Source organism: Oryctolagus cuniculus, chromosome 10 (genome assembly GCF_964237555.1).
Source record: "Oryctolagus cuniculus chromosome 10, mOryCun1.1, whole genome shotgun sequence".
In the NCBI taxonomy this organism is placed as follows: Eukaryota; Metazoa; Chordata; class Mammalia; order Lagomorpha; family Leporidae; genus Oryctolagus; species Oryctolagus cuniculus.
The window spans coordinates 56,327,754-56,344,576 of NC_091441.1; the positions used below are offsets into that span (position 1 = coordinate 56,327,754).

Genomic DNA, 16,823 nt, shown 5'->3' on the forward strand with positions numbered 1-16,823 from the left:
AAATTACCAAGAAAGTTAAGTTCAAATAACAGAGAGATTGTGAATCTTAATTCTCAATTCTTCCAAACCTCATTTGGTGAGCCATAAACTCACCAACTCTAGATTCCCAGCTAGTTCCCATCAGGGGAACTGATCAAAGGAGGAATGAATGATAATGGTCGCATATAACTTAAGCTTTGATTGTGAGAGAATACAGCAGAACTCAGAGTTGGGGATTTGCAAACGGAATACAGGGAAAGGAAGGGGCCCAGAACTCCTAAGGGAAAACTGCTACCATGCAGTAGAACACAGAAGACAGATGAGACTAGGAAATTTATGAAGAGTATCAGTGGGAAAAGTCTTAACTTTGAAGGCTGCTAAGAAAATAGAAAGGAAAACACTATCAATTAAATGACAGAAAATAACACAACAAAATACTGGAGAGAATCTAAGAATAATTCAGGAGTGACCTCAGAAATAGAAGAGACAAAAACAAAACATCATTATCTGTTAACTTGGTGACTCTGTGGCCTGAAGCCCACTGACGTTTATTAACAAACTGTAGCAAGGGAAAGAAAATGATCCGTTTTCTCCTTTCTTCTGCTTTTGTTATAGGCGCATGCTCAATTTATTAAACATGATTTGCAAAGATTTACAGACACAAAATAAATGTCAAATTTTCATTATATATTTATCAGTTTCTGGAAAATCATTATATATTAAGAAACTTTATGGTTAAATGAACTGTTTATCACAGTCTGCAATTTGATGTTTTCTTTTTGAGAGGGATGTATGCACAGCGACTGCCTGTTTGGTGCAACTTGTGCTCGTCATAATGAGTACTGGCCACAGTTTCAGACTGTTATCTTCAAGGAGTACATTTTGTACTGTTGTTCAAAAGTGTAACACATTAAGCTGCAAATAAAAGGTATGCAAAATTGATAAATGATGACCATTTTATATCCATAGGTCTGCAAAAGGAAAACTAATGGGGCTGGCGCTGTGACACACTAGCTTAAGCCCCCGCCTATGGCGATGGCATACCATATGGCTGCTGGTTCGTGTCCCAGTTGCTCCTCTTCTGATCCAGCTCCCTGCTAATGGCCTGGGAAAGCAGTGGAAGATGGCCCAAGTGCTTGGGCCCCTGCACCTATGTAGGAGACCCAGAAGACGCTCCTGGCTTCTGGCTTTGGATCAACCCAGCTCTGGCTGTTGTGGCAATTTTAGGAGTGAACCAGCAGATGGAAGACCTTTCTCTCTGTCTCCCCCTCTATCTATCTATAACTCTGCCTCTCAAATAAATAAAATCTTTTTTTAAAAAAAAGAAAAACCAACTTAGGGGACTGGTGTTTGGTGCAGTGATTAAGATGTCACTTGTGATGCCACATCCCATATCTGAGTTCTTTGGCTGAAGTCGTTTTTCTCCACCTCAATTTCACCTTTCTGTTAATGTGCACATTGGAAGGCAGCAGGTGATGACCCAAGTAGTTGGGTACCTCTCACCGATGTGAGAGACTAATAATGGGTTCTGAGCTCCTGGTGTTGGCGTGGCCTAGCCCCAGAAGTTATGGGCATTTGGGGAATAAATCAACAGATGGAAGATTACTCTTGTCTGTCTATCTTTTCAAATAATTTTTTAAAGCCTCATTTAACAATAATAAAAAAAGAAGCCAACTATGATTGCCAATCTCTGCGACCTTGTCACAGATTAATAGGGGCTACCTAATTGCCTTGAAAATTTGGCAAGAATAGTCTCACTAAAATATCAGGGTCTTCCAAACATTCATGGAAAAATGCATATCATGAAAAAAAAAACTGTGCAATAATTTCAAAATTTTTGCATAAAAATAAAGTTATCTTTTAATTCTATTTTTCTACAAGCTTTTTGACATGCCCTCGTATAAGCTATGCCACCTTTTCTGATGCAGCCATTTATATGCCCTTTTGGGCTAATTCACTAATTCAATCACAAATGTTCATTGAGCAGCTATGGTACACACCAGGCAATGTTATAAGCACTGGAGTACTTCACTGGACAAGATAAATAAGATCCCTGTTCTTAATGAAGCACATGGACATTCAGGAGGGAGGGCAAATTACACTGGGTAACTAACTAAGTCAGAACTTCAAATGGCTATCTTTGTTAAAAATAGAGTAAGGCAATAGAATGAAGATCAGCAGGGCAGAGAGGGATATATTCAGATGAGAGCTTCAGGGAAGGCCTCCCTGAGGAGCTGACAAGCTAGGGAAAACTGAACAGTAGAAGAGGAGCATATGCAGGTCTGGGGAAAGGGCATTCCAAGACAAAGATCAGCCAAGGCAAAAGCCCTGAGGTGGGAATGAGCTGGGTATGCTTGAGGAATAAAAAGAAGGCCAGTAAGTGAGAGGAAAGCGATGGGAGATAAGACTGTAGAAACAGCCAGATTCCAGACCATGCAGGGCCTTGTAAGGCAAGAAATCTGGGTTTTCTTCCAAGAGTAATGAGATGTTGCTGTGGGGTTTTGAACTGGAGGGGATCTGACTTATGCTTTAAAGAGATCCCTCTGGCTCTGCACAGAGAATAGAGTGTAGAGGGGACAAGGCCACAGGGGTCATCAAAGTAGGGAAAATGGTGGCTGGAAGTATAGTGAGAAAGTAGACATGAGAAGAAGTGGACAGACTGGGAACCTACTCTGGAGATAGGCCTGTTGGTAGATTGAATGCAGAATATGTGTAGGGAAAGGAAGTAAGTTCTAGGTTTTTGACCTGAGCAGGTAGGCATTGCCATTTAACTGAAAGGGAGAACAAATGGAGAAAAGCAGATATGAGGTAAGTGGAATGGTACGTAGGGGAATTAAGAGCTATATTCTGTACATACTGTATTTGAGATACCAATTAATATCCAAATGGGCAGGTGCAACAGGTAGTTGGATGTATGAGGCTAGAGTTTTAGAGAGAGGTCAGACATACTCTTTTTAAAACAAACTAAATGAAAAATATTATTGGAAACATATTTGTACTCAAGAGAGGTGGTGACTAGGACTTTAAATTTACCCTGCAGGCTATCATGCTTTACATACTGACAGAATGACGTGAAATAGTAAACATAACACCAAAAACTGAAATAGCATCTTTGATTTGTTTGCTTGATGTTCTTACCAACTTAGTTCAAGTATTCCCCCACTAGAAATCATATGACTGACAAAGTTACTTGTAGCAGAGGAAATAATAATATTGGCTTAGTAATAACATTTGAAAAGCAAGTCAAGGCAATAGTTTACTGATTCAGTACCAGATGCATTGGTTTACTAGTTTAAGCCGAACACAATGGCCACTCACAGATGATATCTAAGAGCCACGAGAACTGCAGGGGTGGGGGTGGTTTATCAGTATTTCTACATCAAAAGAAGAGCAAATCCAGGGTCAGTGTTTAGTGAAGTACCTGGGTTTAATACCCAGCTCTAGCTCCTGACTCCAACTTTCTGCTAATGCAGACCATGAGAGGCAGCAGTTGATACTTCGGTAGTTGGGTCCCTGCCACCCGCATAGGAGATCAGGACTGGATGCCCGGCTCTTGGCTTTGGACTAGGCCCATCTCAGTCTTTATGGGCATTTACATCTTGCATGTGCTCACTTGTTTTCTCTCTCTCTGCCTCTCAAATAAATAAATAAAATTTTAAAAAGAAGTACAAATTCTGTAGGGGTAACTGACTAAAAGGCACTAATTATGTATCAGTAATTTTTTTTGATTGCACATTAACAGAATTTCCTAGAAATGCAAACCTCTTCTGACCCAGTTATTCCCCAGCACAGTCTCAGCAGCTAGTTGACTGGCTCTCTTGCTCTATTACACAATTCATTAAGAAAGGGAATGCAAAGGCATTTCAACTCTTAAGAGGCAGCAGGGAGGGAGGGAGGAAGGGAATATCAGTATGTACTTAGAATTGTATCTACAAAGCACATTGAATCTGTTTTAAAAAAAAGAATTAAAAATTAAAATAACAAATTATATTTTAAAAAGGAGGCACTCTCAAATCCTAGTATTATAAATTATACAGGTTCAAATGGAAAGCAAAGTGTTAAATTTAACAGACATGCAAATATCAAGAATTTTTACTTGGGTTGATTTTTTTACAGAAAGGTCTAAACCCACAAAACTTCTTTGTAAGGACAATAGGACAGGAAGTGGCAAAGTCATAATCAGGGAGTGACCTTAGATCTTTTTGAAGTGCAAAGAAGCATAACAACCTACAGGATAAAACCAACATCTCACCTTCAGATCAGTAAGTGAAGAGAGAAAATCATTAACAGCCAATGGATTCTTCAGTTTTAGAGAACTTCAAAACCAACTAGAAAGTCTCTGGAAAATGTTATATTTATACTTAAATCGAAATTTAAATTAAGTTCCCCCAAATTTATTTCTGAAAAATTTCAGAATTAAAAAAAAATTCCCAATTTTCCATTTGGAAACTTTTTTCCCTTACTTTTAACTTAGCAAATAATTTAGGGATTATTCAGTGGTTTCTGCACAAGTCTAAGAGCTGACAGTAACTATATATGAGGGTAGGGGCAGTGAGAATGCAGTGCATGAACATTTCAAAATTCACCTTAAAGGGACCCCTGTGATCACTTAGAACACATTGCATTCAAAAGGTCTGGCAATGTAGAATGAAGGTAGTAATTAAAATCCTCTGCACACAGAACCCCTACATCCTTCACAAAAGACATACTCCTGAGACAGTTTTTGGGTGGTAAAGTATGTTTCTTACAATTATCCCCACCCCCAGAAAAGTTTGCAAACTTTAGGTCTTAGTTTACTTTCCTTTAGTTTCTATATATACTTATGCCCATGTTGGGGACAGGGCGGGGGAGAATAAAATGAAAAGAGGAGAAAGACAGTAAAACGCCATCCATGCTCACGTTAGCATGTCAGTTAGGAAGTGGTAACAGCTCTCAAGTATGTGGTTCCCCCTTTATCCTTCCCTTTCTCAGCTCTTCTCCTTGGCAACCTCCCCTCAGCCCATGCAAACACAGATCAGAAAGTCAATTATGGTTGTGTTTCCACAGTCCGAAAAATTAGTGTAGCATAGTAGAATTGGCCAATCTAGAGGTTTTCTCATGGTTTCAACTGAGCTGAGAAAGTATTCCAGATTAGTTATTTTCATTCAACAAATTTAGGGGGCAAATGGTTTGTTCCATTAAATCAGATGTCACAATCAGCTATAAAGGACTAACAGGATTTATCTAAAATGATGTAATCAGATTATATGTCCTGAGTTATTTTCTAAGGGTATAATAGGAAAAATGACCAGAATAAATCAAATTAGTATTTCTGTTTCAGTACTTCTAGGCTTGCTCCCCAAATATAACTAGTGTCATGGGTTCTAGAGCAGGAAAAAATTCAGACATCTCGAATGCATTCAATTTATTGGTCTAAAATCCTTTGTGAGCAAGGTATACACTGATATCAATTTGCTAAAAGGGTAGCTGGCCTCCACAAAATCCTATGAGAGAATGTGCCTCTGGCAGGAGATTTTCACTAACTCTGCTTCCAGGATACTAGCACCTCAAGTAAGTCAAGAATGGTTTCCTCCTGTTAAGTTCTACAAAGCAAACAAAATAACCTGTTGTCGCCCTCACTCCAACAATGCACATAGATAAAGGGGCTCAAAATCCTTTTAAGATCCAGTGAAATAAATGGAGCAGTATCTCAATTACACTCCAGGATTCTAAGGTAACCTGCAGGAACATTTACATTTTCTTTTCCCAATAACATCCTGCTAGATATCAAACATCTCCAAATACCAGTAGTAGAGAGCATCATGCTACTGAATCAAACACAGGCTCCACTTCAGAGATAAACATTCCAAGCATTGAGACAACACAGGAAAGACTCAGACTTCCTTTAGGCATACATTAAGCATGACTAGATCTTGGGTAAACCTTCCAGTGCCAGAAAAGCCTCCCTGAATATAAACTGGGAAATAATTTTCTAAGAGCAACAACCTCAGATAACGTGACCTTAGTCCAGTAGGCAGCAGTTTTCCTTCCTACTTAGGGATGGTGTGTGTCCTGGGAAGGAAGGAGATGAGGGTATTTTTTAAGAAAAGATGACCCAAATAAGAGGAGAAAACAGGACAATAGCAAGAACATAGCAATGAAAAGTTTTCCATACTATTTCTACAACGCCTCACAAGCGTTGAACATACAAGGTGAAAATACGTTTCATTTTTTCTGCTTATTTTGGGATGATTTTATAAAGTAAAACAATTAATCACATCAAAGAATCTGCAAAGATAAAATCCACCGAGTTTTCAAAATGGGAATGTTTGGAGAGGGGGAGGGGAAAGGGAAGAGACAACAGGAGTTAGAGGAGGAAAAGATAGAGTCACAAAACTGGCTTTTGAACAAAGGAAAATAGGGGCATAAAACATTTATGAGTGTTTTCTCTCATAGGGCTTCTTCCTAAATCAATTACAGCATTGGCTTATGATGGATTTACACCACAGTGAAACTCCTGACAACTTCAAAATCAACTTCATGTTTGGGTTCCATTCTTTCAGGTGATGAATAGAGGGAATCACCAAGGAATGTCACTTGAAGTCAACCATTTATCATGAACCAAAATGGCTAAGTACCTCATAAACCGCAATGATCCATTTCCTATTAGCATCACACAACAGAAGGCAACCTCGTCTGCATTAACAATTTTTATGACCTCCATAGGCAGAAAGGCTAATGTTAGGAAATGGCTTATTTTTGTTTTGTTTTAAATGTTCATTATTAAACCATAAAAAATTCTTTAAGGATATAAACTACTGATTGATTCATTAAGGAATTCTTTTAAAAGGCTTTCCTCAGCTTAGGTCTTTTTTTTTTTTCTTTAAGTGTTGATTTAATCTTGGTAAACTGTCTCACTCATTCTAATCAAATTCTATCTAGTTTTATATATGTAATACACACTTCTTTTTCCATAATGCCCAAAACCCAAAAACTACAGTTAAACTAACTCTCCTGTCCTCCCCAAAATTTGGGTGACACCATCAATTTTCAGGGTCCCAAGTTTCAAAATAAATATAGCTTTTGGATTCTAGCAAGTACTAGGTTTCCTAACTCTAGAAGGCATTAAAATAGCATGTTATGATTAGAAACTAAGTAAAATTGTTAAAGCATTTAAGTTTAATATATTGCCCATAAAATTTAATCTAACAGTTTAAATGGCTTAGCAGGTTACATCCAGATGACCAGCAACACTCTTGGCTACAAATATGGCCAGGAGTTACCTTCCTACAACAAATGGTATCACTTCCAAACTGAGAGAAAAGAAAAAAAAAAGAAAAAAGAAAGAAACCCAAATGGCAAGATGAGAAAAACAACTAAGCAAAATGAATAAATATAAAAAGATTAGAAAATAGCTTTATTAAGATTTTAAACATTTATAATTTTTTAAAATGTGTTTTGACATGAGTTCTTGAAAGCACAAAAAGATCTCATATTATCTGACAGTATTGCTCTGGCTTAGCTTAAAATGCACATTTTTTTACTACATTTTTGAAGATTCTTCTGTTTTTTCTTCCTGTCCCCTTCATTTTTAAAAAATTAGAAACATCAACAAACTTGGAAAATGAAAAAGCATATGGCAAATTATTTTTAGTTGATTATATTCAGCTATGAGCACCCCTGAACACAGCTATTTCATAAAGTCACAAATCCTTCAGGCAAATGATTCATCTTAGTAAATCATCATTATTTGTATATAATGACCAATGGGCAAAGCCCGGGGAAACCAGGCAGAAGAGTTGGACATGGCCCATGTCGTCAAGGTGTTTATCATCTATTTTTGGAGACAGGATACAGTCATAAACAAAAAAAAAATGAAACAAACCCTAAGTGATTTATTAGAAAATTGGAAGACTATAGTACTTTTCAAATATCAGGACTAAAAAAAAATGTTGAAGTATTAAAGAACATGTAGGACATAGACAGAAAGAGAAGGTAAGACAGGCGCCACAGCTCACTTGGCTAGTCCTCCGCCTGCGGCACTGGCACACCGGGTTCTAGTCCCAGTGGGGGCGCTGGATTCTGTCCCGGTTGCTCCTCTTCCAGGCCAGCTCTCTGCTGTGGTCCGGGAGTGCAGTGGAGGATGGCCCAAGTGTTTGGGCCCTGCACCCGCATGGGAGACCAGGAGGAAGCACCCGGCTCCTGGCTTCAGATCAGTGCAGTGCGCCGGCCTCAGCGGCCATTTGGGGAGTGAACCAACGGAAGGAAGACCTTTCTCTCTCTCTCTCTCTCTCTCTCTCTCTCTCACTGTCTAACTTTGCCTGCCCCCCCCCCCCGAAAAAAAAGAAAGAAAGAGAAGGTAGAATGTGAACTGGGGGTACAAGGAAAGATTTCATGGAAGAAGCACAATTTCTGCTAAGCCTTGAAGAACAAATCAATTCAGCATACTAATAATTCCAATATTTCTTTCCCAACAATCTGTGGAATGTGAGTGTGGTTCCTACTACAATGTTCCATCTTGACTCTTCTACAAGTGCAAGCCTTTCATACTTGGACTTTTAGCCTTTCCATTTCCTGAACCCCCTCCTCACTGCCCAGGCACCAAACGATGGCCATCATTATTTCCATTTCTCCTTTGAAATCACCAATAATCCTCCAGTCAGATAATCCCACCCAACAGGAACTCGGGGATCATGCCAAAAAAGGGTTGAATGTTGATGATCTTATTTATGTCAAGTAGATTTTAATCATCGGACTCAAGGAATATCACAAGAGAATAAACTAAAACAAAACACAAAGTTTCAAGGTGTCTCCAAAAAGGTACAAGGGTATCTGTGGCAATTCCTTCCAAGCTCTACCCATGGGGATGGGTGTTTCAGTTCTATTCAGATTCTTTTTTTTTTTTTTAAGATTTATTTATTTATTTGAAAGTCAGAGTTACACACAGAGAGAAGGAAAGACAGAAAGAGAGAGCTCTTCCATCCGCTGGTTCACTCCCCAATTGACCACTATGGCTGGAGCTGTGCCGATTTGAAGTCAAGAGCCAGGAGCCTCCTCCGGGTCTCCCATGTGGGTGCAGGGACCCAAGGACTTGGGCCATCTTCTACTGCTATACTAGGCCATAGCAGAGAGCTGGATCAGAAGAGGAGCAGCCGGGACTCGAACCAGCACCTATATGGGATGCCAGCACTGCAGGTAGCAGCTTTACCTGCTCCACCACAGCACGGGCCCCTCTATTCAGATTCTTAAGCATGAGCATCCTCTTCAGTCTTAGCCTCTCCCTTATCTTACTTAGGAGTTGTTGTAACTCCCCCCTACAGGTCTACCAAACCCAGACACCCTTCTCTATTCTATAGGTTTCTATCAGGAAAATCTTCCTACATCACATTGTACATATAACACCTTTGATTTAAAAAAAAAAATCTTTAGGAGCACAAGGCATTCATTTGGCCCACTAGTTAATATGTTATTTGGGACACAGGTATCCCACATCTGAGTGCCTGGGTTTGAGTCCCAGCTCCACACACAATTCCAGTTTCCTGTTAATGCATACTCTGGAAGGCAAACGGTGGTGATTATTCAAGTAATTGGGTCCCTGCCACCTACATGGATTGAGTTCCCTGTTCCTGGCTTCAGCCTGGCCCAGCCCCCAGCTGTTGGGAGCATTTGGGGAATAAACAAGCAGATGGGAGCTCTTCCTTCCTTCCTTCCTTCCTTCCTTCCTTCCTTCCTTCCTTCCCTCCCTCCCTCCCTCCCTCCCTCCTTCCCTCCCTCCTTTCCTTCCTTCATTCCTTCCTTTCTTTTTTTCTTTCTTACTCTTTCAAAAAATTAAATAAAAACTTTTAATCTTCAGGGGATTTCCATGACTGACAGGTCCTACTCTCCAGTAAGTGCTCCCCCTACCTTTTCCCCATAAAGTAGTCATGTGTGTGGAGCACAGAGACTTCTTTCTGACAAGTCAAAGCATCCTAATGGTTTGAGGGGAAAGCATTATCCCTACACACCTGTACCTTCCCCGCCCTCCACAAAGGTTGAGAAAATCTGGTTAGGTAATCTGGCCCTCTCCAACCATATCTCTCAACTTTTCTCTACAGCTGTGCTGGGGTCTGGTGAAAATGCAAATTCTGGTAAGTACAAATGTTTACTATGACTTTACAACAGACTTTTAGGGAATTTCAGCAAATAATAGCAAGTGAATTATTTTGGGCCTGAAAAGAAAACAAACCAAAACCCAAAAATCCTCATAGAACACAAGTACTTTCTCAGCCAGAAAGGGAACAGATTGAGAATCCCTACTCCTAAAATCTAAGTTCTAAAATCTGAAACTTGTTGAGCACCAATGTTCAATCAACAAAATATGTGCAAATATTCCAACATTCAAAAAATTCTACAATTTGAGACACTTCTGGTCCCAGGCATTTTAGATAAGGGATCCTCAACTTGTACCTTCAAAACTTGACCATGCCTGCCAGACAGGAGTGGAGATCCTCTTAGTTAAGAAAAGCAAAGCCTCTACCCCAATCACTAAGATTTGCTCTTAGAAAGGGTAAAAAGAAAGAAGTCAGAGCCCAGGGTCATGACCTTTAGGTTAAGATGTGGAGAGACTCAAATAACAAGTCATTCCCCACCATGAAGAAGCAAGAATTCTCTGGGTGTGATGGTTACAGGAGCCTATTCAAATTTGGGAATGAATGGACTGGGTCCTCCAATTTAACTGACTAATTCCCTAACTACTCTGTTTCAGGATATAAAAGGCTCTTGAAGCCATAAATATGCAGGGGGGAGGAGGAGGAACTGTTACTAGAGCTATTTTTAAAATTTGAATTCATGAGATGCTTTGTTAATGGACTATTTTATAAAACTTCTAAGTCACAAAACATTTTCACTATGAAAACATAGGCAAAAAAAAAACCACACAGTTGAATATTTTAGTGGTTACAAACAAGCATGGGAAAAGCACCTAGGGAAGTTCATAACAATTCTAAATTGAGAAAAACTTAAATTGGGAGATGTGTTAATGAAGAGCTCGATCTCTGAAGTCAAACAGAGCTGGATTCAACCCCTGACTCAGTTCACAGTGTGTCCTCAGCTAAATTTAACTTTCCAGGCCTTGGTTTTCCCTCTGTGAAATGAGAATCACTATGGCAATTTTAAATTATAAATATGGCAGTTCTTTCTAGTCATGTATATTACAAAATAAATGCTAAATGCGTTACATTTATCTTTAATAAGTTCAAATAAGCCTTTACCACAAGAGCCAATACAATAACCTACATTTTGATCCCATCAAGCCACACACTTTTTTCTAAACTTGCACATTTTTTAAAAAACACTTACTTATTTGAAGGCAGAGTCACAGAGGAAGAGAGAGTGAGAGAGAGAGAGGGGGGGGGGGTCTTCCATCCACTGATTCACTCTCCAGATGGCTGCAACGCTGGAGCTGCGCTGATTCAAAGCCAGGAGCCAGGAGCTTCCTCCAGGTCTCCCACGTGGGTGCGTGAGCCCAAGGACCTGGGCCATCTTCTATTGCTTTTCCAGGCCATAGCAGAGAGCTGGATTGAAAGTGGAGCTACCAGGACAAGAAATGGCGCACACATGAAACGCTGGCCCCCTGCAGGTGGCGGCTTTACCTGCTACCCTACAGCATCGGCCCCTGAACTTGCACACTTTTAAGGAGTTAACATTTTAAAAATTTTATTTGAGAAACAGAGAGAAAGAGAGAAGCCCTCATTAGCTGATCCAATCCCCAGATGTCCAAAACAGTTGAGGCTGGGTAGAGCCGAAGTTGGGTGCCAAGGCCTCCCAGGTGGGTGGCAGGAGACTAACCATCTGAGCCACTGCTGCTATCTCTCGGGGTCCACACTGAGATTACAGGAAGCTGTAATCAGGAGCTGGACTCCAATTCCAGGAACTCTGACATGAGGTGCAAGGTGCCCCAACTGACATCTCAACCAGCAGGCCGAACGCCTTGCATACACAGATATATTTTTTTTGACAGGCAGAGTGGACAGTGAGAGAGAGAGAGAGAGAGAGAGAAAGGTCTTCCTTTACTGTTGGTTCACCCTCCAATGGCTGCTGCAGCCAGCGCGCTGCTGCTGGCACACCATGCTGATCTGAAGCCAGGAGCCAGGTGCTTCTGGTCTCCCATGCGAGTGCAGGGCCCAAGCACCTGGGCCATCCTCCACTGCACTCCCTGGCCACAGCAGAGAGCTGGCCTGGAAGAGGGGCAACCAGGACAGAATCTGGCGCCCCGACCGGGACTAGAACCCAGTGTGCCGGCGCCGCAGGCGGAGGATTAGCCTAGTGAGCTGCAGTGCCGGCCCATAGATTTCTAATACCTCAGTGGCTCTGCATGCCATACCTCTTGTCTGTAGAGAACCTTCTCTACCCCCTCTTCTCCTTCTGTACTATTATTTTGTTTTAAAGATTTCACTTCCAGGCTATTTCTTCCCACCTGGGTATTTCTCCTATCACCTCTGCAACTGGGGACTGTCCCTGGATGTTCCTAGAGTATACATCACAGTCTGAAATGTTATCTGTGTTTCTGTTATTTCACAGCCTCCAGCTTCATATGCCACTATTAATATTTGAATTAAAAATAAATATGAATTAAAATTCAGTTCTTCCATTACAAAAGCTACATCTCAGGTGCTCAAAGGCCACATGTGACTGTTACTACCACACTGCACCATGCACAATAGCATTTCTATCACCACAACATTCTACTAAACAGCACTGCTCTAATCTATTGGGCAAGGATCATGTGCTATTCATTCCTAGAGCCTATCCCTAACTATAATGAGTTTGTAAATGAATGACTGTATTGACAAACACAGGCATGTTTGTACATATTCTTTTGACTGAATGAGAAGGATTAATTTTTCACCAAACTTTAAGCCTATAAGAGAAAACATATACAACATATATAAAACACCTAGCATGCAGGTCATCACACAGCAGGCAATGAATAAAGGCTGCATATTCATATGAATGAGTTGGTAGAGCAGTCCTACTCCTTGCCTTCTGGTAATCCACAATTCATATTCTTCCAGAATACCACTAAGTGGATTTTATGTTAAATAGCATCACTTCATTGGGTGAATGGTCAGTCCTATTTAATAGTTTCATTGTTTTTTGTTTTTCTTTCTAAATATGTATTTATTTACTTGAGAGGCAGAGTTACAGAGTTAGAGAGAGAGAGAGAGAGGCAAAGACAGAGAGAGGCCTCCCATCCACTGCTTCACTCCCCAAATGACCACAATGGCCAGAGCTGGGATGATTCCGAAACCAGGAGCTAGTGGCTTTTTCTGGGTCTCCCAAGGAGGTGCAGGGGTCCAAGCACTTGGGCCATCTTCCACTGCTTTCCCAGACCACAGCAAAGAGCTGGATCAGAAGTGGAGCAGCTGGGACTCGAACGGGCAGGCACCCATATGGAATGATGATGCTGCAGGCGAATGCTTAACCTGCTGCACCACAGTGCCGGCCCAACGTTGTGTTTTACTTGCTCCTTAATCTCAGAACCAGAGTGCATCACCCTCATGTGAGGGCATGAAAATCAGTCCTGTGATTTCTCTAACAGACACAGACAAGGCCAGCAGCACAGAAAACAATTCTCCCAAGGCCATTTCAAAGCTGAAAAATCACTCCTTTTGTGATTACTGCTTTCCTGCCAAGGACTTCCTCAGCTCTTCTTTGTTCTTCCCTAGTTCTGAACAAAGATTGCCGAGATCCTCAGTTACTAAACTGTCCCAGCTTCACGGTGCCTCCGATTGTGCTGAGTCCTCGGTCCTCAGTCCCTGTCCCTCTTTGGAGTCATTCAGCATACACCCAAACCCTACCAAAAAAACCTTTATCTTGCTGAGACGCCCACAGTTCCCTGCTGTGTCCCTTCCTTTGCTTCATCAAGTTAATAAACCTAACCATAACTAAAAGGAGCACCCCAGAGTTCTTTCCCTGTGACCAAACCTTAGGATCTAGCCTGTAATGACATCTATTTCACTCCATAAAACTTCCAATAGCAGGAAGTACAAGAATGAATGTCTTTTGTTCATATGATTTTTGATCAAGAACCACATTTCTTGATCCAAAACAAAGTACGGATACATGCTTCTACATGGATTAACTTTGAAATCATTATACTCAGTGAAAGATGAGAGACACAGAAAGCTACATATAACATAATGCCACTTAAATGAAATGTCCAGAATAGGTAAATCCATAGAGACAGATAATATGAGAGGTTGTCAGGGTTGAGGGAAGCCAGGAATGGGGAATGGCTGCTAACAGGTACGTGTCTTTTGGGGTGACGAAAATGTTCTGGAATTGGATAGTTGTCATGGTTGCACAATCTTGTGCAAATACTAAAACTTACTGTATTGCACATTTTAAAAGGGTGAATTTTATGGTATGTAAATTATAGCTCCATTTAAAAGAGGACTTACATTTCCACCTTCGAGTAAGAGTACAGTTTCCAGGGCCAGAGCTGTGGCGCAGTGGGTTGAGGACCCAGCCTGCAGCACCAGCATCCCATGTGGGTGCCAATTCAAGTCCTGGCTGCTCTACTTCTGATCCAGGTCTTTGCTGTGTCCTGGGAAAGCAGTGGAAGAAGGCCCAAGTGTTTGGGCCTCTGCACCGGCGTGGGAGACCTGGAAGAAACTCCTGGCTCCTAGCTTCGGAATCATCCTAGCTCTGGCCATTGTGGTCATCTGGGAAGTGAACCAGCAGATGGAAGACCTTTCTCTCTCTCTGGTTCTACCTCTCTCTGTAGCTCTGTCTTTCAAATAAATAAAATAAATCTTTTTTAAAAAATGGTACCTATCCTAAATAAGTCATTAAAATGGTTATTAAAAAAAAAAAAGAGTGCAGTTTCCTGTACAAGGGTCACAGCCAGCTCTGCCCTCCTTAGAAAGCATCAGTCAGGGCATCAGGGAAGAAAAAAACTCTTCTAACAGCTCAGTAAACTACCTGGACAGAGTTACTTAGCGACCACTGCTGCACCCAACAAGGCTTCCCAAGTAAATTCCTCTACCTTGTCTTTATCATATTCATTGCTAGTTTGTTTTCTCCTCATTTGAACACTTTCAACTTTTTCTCTAAGACCCATCAGCTCTGTGTCTTTTGCAATTTTTCCATAAAAGTACCCTGGCAGATAATTTAACTCTTCCAATGGTATTTATAGTTCAAACCAATTAAACACATAGCTTCTCTAGTGCATTCGTTCACATATTACCAAAAATCCGAATCCCAAGATGGTGTTGGGTATAGAAGAGTTAAAGAGGGGTGCTGGGAACTGGGTTAACAGGGCAGGTCTAATGGTGCTTAAGAGGATGTATTAAGACTCTGCAACGGGAGAGTCCTTTCAACCGGAAATGTAAGTAGGAAGTGGTGCTTCTCTCAGAAAGAGCTTAAAACATTCCTCCTCCTATTACCACAGTGTTCAAAGCATGTTCCTCTCACAGAGAAAACTGGTCAAGAGATCACTGCCATTTCAATGAAACGGCAGCAACATTAACTGACAACATAGACAAGCAGTATTGGGCAACTAATTTGTATGGAAAGGAAGGCTTTCTATAGAATTCTGGAAGGGAGAAACGATATTTAAGACTAAATCAGCAAAACAACAAGGACTTTTCTACTTCACTATGATTTGTAACTAATACTCTCAAGCAAGGAGTGGACAACCTTGCACAGAATTCCTTGCAAGTCTATGATATGGGCTGTAAAGAAGCGAGATCAGTTGAGATCATGACAAGGAAATCTCAAGATTAAGAAACTGCAAATAACATTCAATACATCTAGCATTCTTTAAAGTTCATATTGATTAAATATTCAGAGTAAATTATACAGACCAGCGATTCTACTTCCCATGTGAGTTTTGTTACTTATCTAATCTTTCGGCCTTTTGGTGTCACATATGCATTGCTTTATACATAGCCAACAAGTTCACAATATTTTCCAGTAACATGGGTTTCTCCCTTCCTCCCTCCTTTATCAGTATAAAAGAATAAAAAACAAAAGATGATATGAGCTATGCCTTTATGCACTCAACTAACATATACTGAATACCAACTATTATACTAGGCGTTGGGAACACAAAAGAGAAAAACCCTTACTTGTGTGGTGGTGACACACACGTGTGTGCCCAACATGGAAATGTCTCAGATGTCTCTAACCTGGAGATGGACAGTAAGTCAAGGAAGCTTCCCAAAAGAGGTTAACACTGGGGCTGAACTGAGCCAGGCATTCATGAGGCAGACAAGTCTGTATAGAGGAGGGGGCAAGGAGAGTAGCCAGTCTAGTAAAGGGAACAGCATGCTCAGTTACAGAGATGTGACAATGCTTGGGTTTCAGCAACAGGGGAGCTGTGGTATAGCCTGAAGGCAGTGGGAAAAGAGAAGGAATGTGGCCAGTCAAAGCCAAAATTAACAATTGGGATTACATCAAATTGAGAAGTTTCTGTACTGCAAAAGAAACAGTCAGGAAAATTAAGAGGCAACCGACAGAATGGGAAAAAATATTTGCAAACTCTGCAACAGATAAAGGTTTAATAACCAGAATCTACAAAGAAATCAAGAAACTCCACAACAACAAAACAAACAACCCACTTAAGAGATGGGCCAAGGACCTAAATAGACATTTTTCAAAAGAGGAAATCCAAATGGCCAACACACACATGAAAAAATGTTCAGGATCACTAGCAATCAGAGAAATGCAAATCACAATGAGGTTTCACCTCACCTTGGTTAGAATGGCTTACATACAGAAATCAACTAACAACAGATGCTGGCAAGGATGTGGGGAAAAAGGAGCACTAATCCACTGTTGGTGGGAATGCAAACTGGTAAAGCCACTATGGAAGACAGTTT

At 40.8% G+C, this 16,823-nt stretch overlaps 1 protein-coding gene and 1 long non-coding RNA gene across 4 annotated transcripts in view; one reads left to right on the forward strand and one right to left on the reverse strand.

Annotated features, from left to right (window-relative positions):
- LOC127492399 (uncharacterized) overlaps positions 1-1,584 on the forward strand; it is a 31,603-nt gene extending 30,019 nt beyond the window's left edge. The window contains exon 3 of the long non-coding RNA XR_007921828.2: positions 949-1,584. This is a non-coding gene — a long non-coding RNA (uncharacterized lncRNA). The remainder of the gene's footprint in view (positions 1-948) is intronic.
- The window catches only part of GREB1L (GREB1 like retinoic acid receptor coactivator), a 288,635-nt gene that overhangs the window by 208,748 nt on the left and 63,064 nt on the right, over positions 1-16,823 (reverse strand). The gene's annotated exons all lie outside the window — the stretch shown is intronic.